The sequence below is a fragment of the Gopherus evgoodei genome, chromosome 11 (genome assembly GCF_007399415.2).
Source record: "Gopherus evgoodei ecotype Sinaloan lineage chromosome 11, rGopEvg1_v1.p, whole genome shotgun sequence".
Classification (NCBI taxonomy): domain Eukaryota; kingdom Metazoa; phylum Chordata; order Testudines; family Testudinidae; genus Gopherus; species Gopherus evgoodei.
This window is the reverse complement of record NC_044332.1, coordinates 1,860,971-1,870,807: the sequence shown is the minus strand read 5'-3', so window position 1 is coordinate 1,870,807 and position 9,837 is coordinate 1,860,971.

The window sequence follows — 9,837 nt, the reverse complement described above, 5'->3', positions numbered from 1 at the left end:
GTGCTGAGGGGGTTGTGCTGCAGCAGACACTGCTGCTGGGAGTGTGTGCTCCAGCAGATGCTGATACTCCTGGGATGGGGTGAGGTGGTGGCCCGTAGCTCCACTGCAGCTGCTTCGAGCAGGGGGTCCTGCAGCCACTGTTGCTCCTCTGGGTTGGGGAGGCCCTGGGTGCTGCTGCTGCTCCTGGACTGCTGCTGCAGGGCCACCCAGGTGCTCGGCCAGCCTTGGGGTCAGCCGCCACAGCTGCAGAAGTCACGTGACTTTCCGTGACCTCCGTGAAAGACTCGCAGCCTTAACTATGCCCACCAGATCCCTTTTCGCAGTACTGCATCCTAAGCAGTCATTTCCCAATTTTGTATGTTTGCCACTGATTGTTCCTTCCTAAGTGGAGTACTTTGTATTTGTCCTTTTGAATTTCATCCTATGACTGTTTGTGTTACTTACTTTGTATTAACTGCTCCGCATTAATGGTTCATTCTGGCGAGGAGGTAGATTATAAGAAAGGGGAACAATGGACAGAGAGTCCTCAGTGTTCCTTAGCGTTGGTCTTTTGATTTCAGATTAGCAGCTATGCAGTCTGGCCTAAGGCGGCAGTAGATAGCACGTATATTAAGATGGCTTCCTGCATTGCCTTTGCTTGCTGTTTCATTGCAAACAAATATCTGAGTATGTGAGATGAAAAGGAAAAACAAATTTCTGTTGATTAGATTTTGGTGAATTTGGGGTGGTTTTAGTGATGAGTAGGTTCTCAGACACCAGAGTGATGAGTGTTTAAAAAACCATAGATAGGGAGGGAGGAAATAAGGGGAAGTGGATGGATAGACAGAAACATGCTTTTGGAAAGTTAGAGCAGTGGCAACCTGTAGTGTAGATTCTTTAGGTTCTTTAGGCTCCACCCCTTGGAAACCTCCGCAGCAGATTGGCAGATCCCAATAGAATGCTGGGAATGGGTGACAGGGAATGGGTCACTTGATGATTACCTGTTCTGTTCATTCCCTCTGGGGCACTTGTCATTGGCCACTGTTGGAAAACAGGATACTGGGCTAGGTGGACCTTGGTCTGACCCAGTACGGCTATTCTTATGTAGAAGCCTATTTGCACTTTTAGGCACCTAAAGCCCTTTAAAAACCTGGCCCCAAAGTCTTAGAAGGAGATGTTGGAAGAAGGGTCTGAGATGGAACATCATTATGATATAGAAAGAACAAAAACCAAAAACAGCCCTAAATTCAATTGTGACATAACTTAGGGCTGGTCTACACTAAGGGGGAAAATCGATCTTAGATATGCAACTTCAGCTACGTGAATAACATAGCTGAAGTCGAAGTATCGAAGATCGAATTACTCACCGTCCTCATGACGCAGGATCGATGTCCGCGGCTCCCCTTGTTGATTCCGCAACTCCGTTCGGGTTGGTGGAGTTACGGAATCGATATAAGCGCGTTCGGGGATTGATATATCGCGTCTAGATGATATATCGTGTCTAGATGAGACGCGATATATCAATCCCCGAGCAATCGATTGCTACCTGCCGATACGGCGGGTAGTGAAGACGTATCCTTAGTAGAGCTGAGCTAAGATTGAATTTGGCCCATGACTGAAATGATCGGATAGCTAAGATGGTTGATGATGGCTGGATGTTTGGTCAGATACAGCAACTGAACTTACTTGTAGAGTGTGATTAAAACTGAACCCAGTGTGCCTTTGATAGCATAATTAGTGCTAAGACATATAGCTCTTCTAAGTCATACAGCACCATGTTATTGTATTGCATTATTTCCTTCCTAACAGGTCAGAAGTTGAGCCATTGACTCAGCTAAGAGAGTCACACACAATGTTTGTGAGCAACCCAATAAGAGTGAACTACTAGCTTATACAGTTTTAACCACACAAACCCTCACATCTACCCTCTCCTCAGAAACATTACTTCTATCCATAAAAAGAACACATCAAGCAGTGTGCTCCTCCCATACAATAATTATGTGTAAGGACCATAGGATGTTCAGGGTGTGCAAGACACATTGGCCTCACATTGCTTACAAAATTCTCTCCCTGATAACTTCACCTACCTGTGCTAACTGCTAAAAAGGATAACCTGGATTATGGGTGAATCACAGATTCTTAGGGTTGGAAGGGGCCTCAGGAGATCATCTAGTCTACCCCCCTGCTTAAAGCAGGGCCAATCCCCAAATGGCTCCCTCAAGGATTGAACTCAAACCACTGAGCTATCCTTTTTCCCCCAAAAAAACAAACCCCAGGCCCCTAAGTGGCCACCTCAAGGATTTAACTCACAACCCTGGGTTTAGCAGGCTAATGCTCAAACCACTGAGCTATCCCTCCCCCTTAGAGCTTACCTGTATTTCTGTCTCTAAAGAAAGTCTGAACTTGAAGGCCATGATGCCGCAAACACTTGGGTCTATGCTTAATTTGATGCATGAGTAGTTCCATTGAAACCAAAAACGTTTAGAGTTTGCAGGTGTTTGCAGGATCAAAACTATAATGTGCAGGAGACATTTCTGGCTTGGGTAGTTGAAGACGCCCAATTCCCATTGGAAGTCAGAGACTCTTGCCTCTCTGCACATGCCAACCTTTCTCATCTTTCCTTCTGGAGAGACAACCAGATAAGAGCTGAAGTCGATGGCACTGCTCATGTTCAGAATGTTAAGCACAACCGTGTTTGCAGGATATGTGCCAAAGTGTTTTCCTGTGGAGGATTGCTACCAAGAGTGCCAAACCTTGCTTAAAAGTGCAATATTAAGCATATGTATGGCCTAGAATTTTTAGAGGAAATTATTGAGTCATGAATTGAAAAAGTGACATCCAGGGTCAATGATATTCTCAGCTTGTGGGGTCAGGCGTTAGATCTACTTGCCTTTTTTTTTTTTTCCAACCAAAGGAACAGTAATTTTCCACTATGAAATCTGAGTAATAATATGTATAAACTATGCTCCCATTTACTTCAACCCTATTGTCCAAATCTCCGGATTATCCAAATCCTTCCGTTTTCCCCCTGCATGAGATACATGCTGCAGAGGGCGTGTATCTTCTGCTGGGGGACAAGGAATGGGTTTGGATAATAGAACAGAACCCCCTGGCTAGGCCTGTGAGGAGAAGGATGAACTCTTGACGACGGAGAAGGCCACCTCCCTGCTGATTGGCTCCTGCCCTCTGGATTATCAGAGTAAAATTTGTGTTCCCCGTGCTATTCGGCTAATTGGGAGTGAGCTGTATATTGTATAGCTATATTACAGTATATTTCTATATAACTATATATAGAGAGAGATTTTTGCCTTAACTCATATTTTACTATTTTCTCATAAGTAGAAAAATACCTCTTTTGCAAAGGCATATGTTCCATAGAGTCCTACAATAATGGCTGAATACTCACAACAAACACATATTTTCTGGCCCATCCAGAAATCATTCTAGGTGAGAAATCAAACAGCCCGACAGTATATATTGCATATATAGAAGCATGCATATTATGTATCAATTAGTGTGTGTCGTGTGGCATTGCTATACATGCAGCTTGTGATACGGTAACGAGATTGGAAAATTGGCTAATCATTTTGAACACTCACAGCCATTAAAAAACAAAAATGATTTCATCTTTGCTTTCTTCTTTACTTTGCTGCCTTGTCTGGATTTTGCTGTTGTTAAATGCTGTCTGGGATGTTGTCCCCAAGTGTGCCTCCCTATCACTTCCAAAAACAATAGCAAGCCTGGGTCCAAGTCATTTCACCATGATCTAAGTTGGGTCAACTATTTCCAATTCCATTTTGAAACCCTCTGGTGCAGGGAGGGTTATTTTGGAATGGAAATATTTGCTTCCAGCTGAAAGTGGCTGTACCCACTCTCCAACTCAAATGGGAATGTGGCAGGAATCTCTGAAAGAGGTTGTAGTGCCTTCTTTAACCCCTTCTTTTCAGCAACTGCAATAAGAACACACAGATGCTCCTTGAAATGCCTGCAGGTGCTGTTCAGTGTTTTTGCTGCTTTTTCCAAGGACAAACTACTGCTTCTAAAGAGAGTTAGGTTGGAATGGGGAGCTGACAGGAGACATCAGTGGTGAAACTGGGGATGTGGCAGCCAAATAAAGATGTTTAAAAGAAAAAGGCCACCTCACAGCATGCTCATTTATGAACCATACGGTGACATCGCACCCTCGAGAAGGTGCTGGCTCTGGGTATTGAACTTTGGACTTCCAGTTCTAAAAAGCACAAGTCTCTACTGCCTGAACTAAAAACTGTTCAGCTGCCTCACACACTTCTATTCTAAACACTAGAGGGGGAAAGAGAGCTGTGCTGTTTAAGCCTGGGTTACAGAAGCTAGTAATGAGAAAGTGCACCGTCTCACCAGGTCACCCACAACCCTGGGTCATTTCATATACAGCGGGCTCAAGCCAGACTCAGCTGGATGGAAGCTAGTGACAGGCAAGTGCAGAAGGCTGAATTAGCCTCCAACCTTCAGCTCTTCACTAAAGACATACACAAGCTGTGTCAGGTTTTGTCTCCCTGTCTTCTCTGGAACCCCATGTCCTGTCTCCCCCTGCTGGCTAGATCACAGAGACAGGTTTATGAGTCTGCTAAAGTGTTTGCACTACAGTGCTTGGTTCTCATGCTTTTAAATCCAGAGGTCCCAGTGTTACAGTTGTGTCTCCTCCACTGAAATAACTGCAGTAGAGCAGTCCCTATCTTCTGACCCTAGCTCCTTCGCCTAATCCCCAGCAGACTCCTGGTACCCAACTTGTTCTCTTTGAACCCCTGACAAAACCCTGCTCCACTCCCCAACAAGACTGATGTTACACTCATTTGGTGAGGCCTTAGCAGTTCTACCTGAAGGTAGATGCTTGGCTCATAGCTTGCATGCAGGCCTTCAGTTCAAAGGTGCCCCATGCTGCAGTACATAGTTCTTGAGGCCAGAAGCAGCAGGACAGGACTGCTGAGACCTCTCTGCATCTATGGATTGTATGGGATTTCAGGATTGATAGGATACTGGAGCAGGGGGTGGGGCAGATCCGGGAAAGGGCTGTTATCTCTGAACTGAGCTTATTTATGGAGAGGATGAGCTAAGGTTGCAACCATCTTCCATCGATAACGTCGCATGGCTCTTTGTCCCCACCTAGTGGCTAGCCCATGTATAGAAGTTGATGAGTCTGCTATGGCCTTTGAGCAATGAAAGTTTGGGTTCTCTAACTCAGACAGTAGCAACAGGGGCTTTTAGATCCTGGGGTTCAGTCCTGGCAGACAATCTCAGCTGGGGTTTTAAAACTCTGTTTTAGCACTCCCTAACTTAAGCTTAGAAAATTGATTTGGCCTGGCATTTGCCAGAATTGAATGTGAGGGCAAAGGAGAGTGTTTCTACTACACTTGAAGAAATGTATCAAACTGATTTTGAGTTGGCTAATTTAAAAAAAAAATTGTGATTTGAAATTTGGACTTATGTCTAACATTTATCTGTCTCCTTTCCACTCAGAAATGGCCTGTGACTTTCCCTTCATACTTTCCAAACAGTAAAGTCTGTGGAAAAACTTGTGCATTGGATATATCTGAGGAAAAGAGATTATAATAAAACAACATTATTAACCATTTTTGTTGAAGATTGGTTGGGGCTCAATTCCATTCCCACTGCTGTCAATGCAAATTGTGTGCCCTTGAGCTTAGTGAGGGTAGAATCAGTCACAGGACGTCCATATTGCAGGTTAGAAAGACATGAGATCATGTGGCAAAGGCTGTGTGGGCAGCTTATTATGAAGAGCAAATAGACTTTCCCTACTTAAGGCTACAAGAATCCTGCTATTATAAGGCATTTGAACACCAATGCTGGGAAAGAGACATTGCAATACTTGAGCAGCCCAGCAACTAGTTCATTCAGTCCGGTGTCTGTACCCACGTGAAATCTGCTGCCTGTCAGTTTCACTGACTGTCGCATTTCTCTGGTATCATGAGAAAGGGGAAATGGAAAATTTTGATCGCCTTCCTCTTTCCCATTCATAATGTTGTATACCTTTATCATGCGCTGTCTTATTCATCTGTTTTCAAAAACTAAACAGACCAAACCTTTTGAGTCTCTCTCTTTACAGGAGAATTTTTCTGTACCCCTAATCATCCTTGCCATCTATCACAAAACTCTGCCTGACGCCCGTCTGAGATGAGGTGTCAAGAAATGAATGCTGTTTTAGGTGAGAGTGTGCCATGGGTTTATACAATGGCATTATAACATTTTCTGTATTACCCTCAATCCCTTTCCTTACGCACCCTACTATGTATTTTTTCCTTTTTGACCAGGATCTCTAAGTCTTGTTGCTGAATTGTTACAGAACACTTAAAACCCAGTAAGTTGTATGAGTAGTTTTAAATTATTTCTTCCAGTGTGCATTGTCTTCCATTAGTCATCATTGTGCCATTGCATTTCATCCACCTATTCACTTAAACTTCATTAGGTCCCTTTAAATGTCTTCAAGTCTCAAGTAAGCTAAATAATTTTATGTCACCTGCAAAGTATAAGTCTGAATGAAAAGAAAAAAGCAAAATCCTTTAGATTTTTAGTGTTAGATTACAACAACAATGGACCACGATAGGAAAGGTTTGAATGAGTCTGTACTTTTTGAGATTAAAAAATTTAGGGGAGGTCTATACTTAAAAATTAGATCCGTCTAGCCACATCACGCAGGGCTGTGAAAAATGTTGTGCCCTGTGCAATGTAGTTAGGTTGACCTAACCCCCACTTGGAGAGATGGACTAACTACATCAATGGAAAAAACTATTTTGTTGCTGGAGGAAGCATCTACGCTACAGTAGAGCTACGCTGTAGTTCTGCCACTGGAGAGAAGACATGTCCTTGTTGAAAGTTTTGCAAACTCACAAACAAGTTTTTGTGTCTCGCTAGCTGCCCTACAAAATTGTATTGTATTCCAAAATTTGAAGCCTAGACACTGTGGCTTTGACAATTTTCCCAGGAAGGAACAAGAAAATATTCAAGAAATCACCATTATTAGAAATCTAGGTGTGATTCTGTCACTGGAGCGCAAGAAGAAAATAAAATGGGATGGATCCTATAGTCAGTGACAGGCTTTGTCATGATGAATTGTTTCAACAACCAAAGCAAAGGTACAGGGATGATGCATTGCTTTTACACTATGCTCTCCCAGTGCTTCACAAACGTATCAAGGGTGAGGTAATGTTTCGAGACGGTGCATTTTCTCCAAAAGATTCTTTCCACAGCAGTTTGAAAGCTTCTAGGGGAATATGGACATTGATTTCCAGCCATGAGTTGCTTGGCCAATGCTGCACTCTCCTTCAATTTTAATAATCTAGTGATCCCCACATCCGTTTTATAAATGGCAATTGCCCAGAGAAACTGCAAGAGGAAAGAAAATAAAAAGCCTTTATAAAGGGGAAATTAACATTCAATTCCAATTGTTTAAATGAATAGTGTTAGGTGAGGGTGACATATGTACCTCTCATATCACTAAATCTAGGGTCAGACCAGGGCCCGTCTGAGGTATGTGCCCAATGGCGTATAGAGGCCTAAGGAGCCTGCTTATTCCCCTTCTTAGAGTGGCTACTCCCCATCCTGCAGTTAGATCTATCCACCAATGCTCCAAACTCACCCGTCAACTTGGAACAAGAGTGTTTCAGAGGCTTTCCCCGGTTGTCAGATATTTTGGCATAGCCTCCTTTAGACTGGTTCTTCTGCACTGAAACATTGCTCCTGGGGCAAATTCATCCTCAGTAAGTCATTCAGAGTAAATAGACTGAGGAAGCAGCCAACAGATCTACTGTCATATCCACCGCAAACTGTATTTCATAATAGAGATGATCATCTTTTTTCAGTTATAGGAAAGCCCAGTAAAGTCAGTGGAAAAACACCCAAGGTTTGGATCATGGCCATACTGAACACTAATGTTTTATTGATGTAAGATTGCTTTTTCTTTTTTCTTATGCTTACTCAAATAGCTCCAGTTTTAGAGGTAAGAAGCGTGGTGAGAAATCTATTCTGGGGGACCAGTTCTGCAAATCTTCTGCCAGTCATTTTATTGGGGCAAAAATGCAAAATTTTTATTTAAATTTTGTAAAGATTGTCAAAATTAGAAATGTTAACAATTTCTTTGGAAACTTTTGCAATTCAAAAAAATGTTGATCAGTTCTTATAGCTGGTTAAAAAACACACAATAAATTCCCCCAAATGCAGAGCTTTCCTTCTTTGGTCAAAATTTGAAATTTCACTTAAATATTTTGTTGAAAAAAATCTAATTTTGGAATCTCTGGTCTGAATTAACAACTCTGTGGGACTGGGTCTTAAATATTTTGGCAATGGGGAGGGGGAAAAAGAGTTGATAAATATCAACTTCAGTATGTAAATCACTGGGAGCTCAATGCCTAAACATCAATGGCCTTTAGGCACTAACTTCCATTGACTTTAGGTTCGGTCTTTTAGGCCTTGCAACACTGAGCAGACCAGCTCTTAAATACATTTAAAAATCTACCCATAGGCTATCCCCTGAGCGGGTGAAGTCAATAGAGCTACGTTGGTATCTGCCTGCTGAGGATCTGGGTCCATGGCATTTAAATATTTTTCTACTCCTCAGTTTAAAAGGCCAAGCACTACACTAGCACTCAGTCATTAACCACTGTAGGATGTTTCATCTTGCACACTCATAAAAGACTTTTGCTCCATAATAAATGTATTGCACACATTTCTGTCTTTTAAAAAAGTTAAAGTCATTGCATTCATCAAAGAAGTCAAATAAAACATGTTATAAATAACTAGCAAAGCAGAAGTTTTCAATTACCCTAACTCCGGTCCTATAATAACCAACCTCCATTAGGGCAACTTTCTTACAGTCAAAACATCAAAGCAGATGTTCTCCTTTACCTTAGTTTACCAACTCGCCTGCAGATTTGCATGGCTGTCTTAGTTTCACTGTCTCTGTTTTAAATTTCCATGTTGATCCCAGGCTACCACTGCTTTGATATTCCAACTGTACTATCATGATCATGTATGATATAACCCCGTATTCCATCTCACAAAGAACTAACTGTGAAACCCATGCATTGAGTATTGTTTCCTTGTTAGGCTCTACCAGACAAACAGCCACTCCCCAATGAAGATGACAATGGGCTTTGGATCCATAATCCTTGTCTTTTAAGGTTCCTAAATGTTTAGTGCCTCATAGATGAAGAAAAACACAACCATGTCAGCGCAGTCATTTGTGCCAAGTCATATGGGTCTAGGAAGGAGCAGTGTTCTTATTTAGGGTGCAGAAATTCCAGTCTCATTGGCTGTGATTGTGTGTTGTGGGAGTAGTCCACAGGAAATTAGTTCTAAAAGGTATCTAAATACTATAACATTACATTTGTGACAGAAACTGGCAAATGACAGAAAAGTTGGTAATTTAAAACACATTCTGGCTATTGGGTAATTTTAAGATGATTTCTGTTGCAGTCACACACCCTGCAAGCTGCCTTCTCCAGTGCTATTTAGGATACTCAGGTTTGTTCATTAGCGTCTGGCCTCAGTCTTTCTAGCTTGACCAGGACTCAAAATCCTATAGCGATATCAAGCCTAGCTTCTATCTCTCAACAGCAAAGCCTCTGGCCAATCTGTCCATCCTGCTAAAAAAATTGTGACATGGAGCTTTGGAGGGGTGGGAAGTAAACATGAGCTTCTCCTCCCTGGGCTCCACCAGGAGTTGAGGGGACACTGTCCTGCCATTAGGAGAAATGAGTTAACTGGGATTATTTTCATTGCCACGACCATATGTCTATAAAATGTAAATTAGTTTGCAAAGGGAACCTAGTGGGGTATGTGCTAGGAGTTGGCTTTTCTGCTGTTACT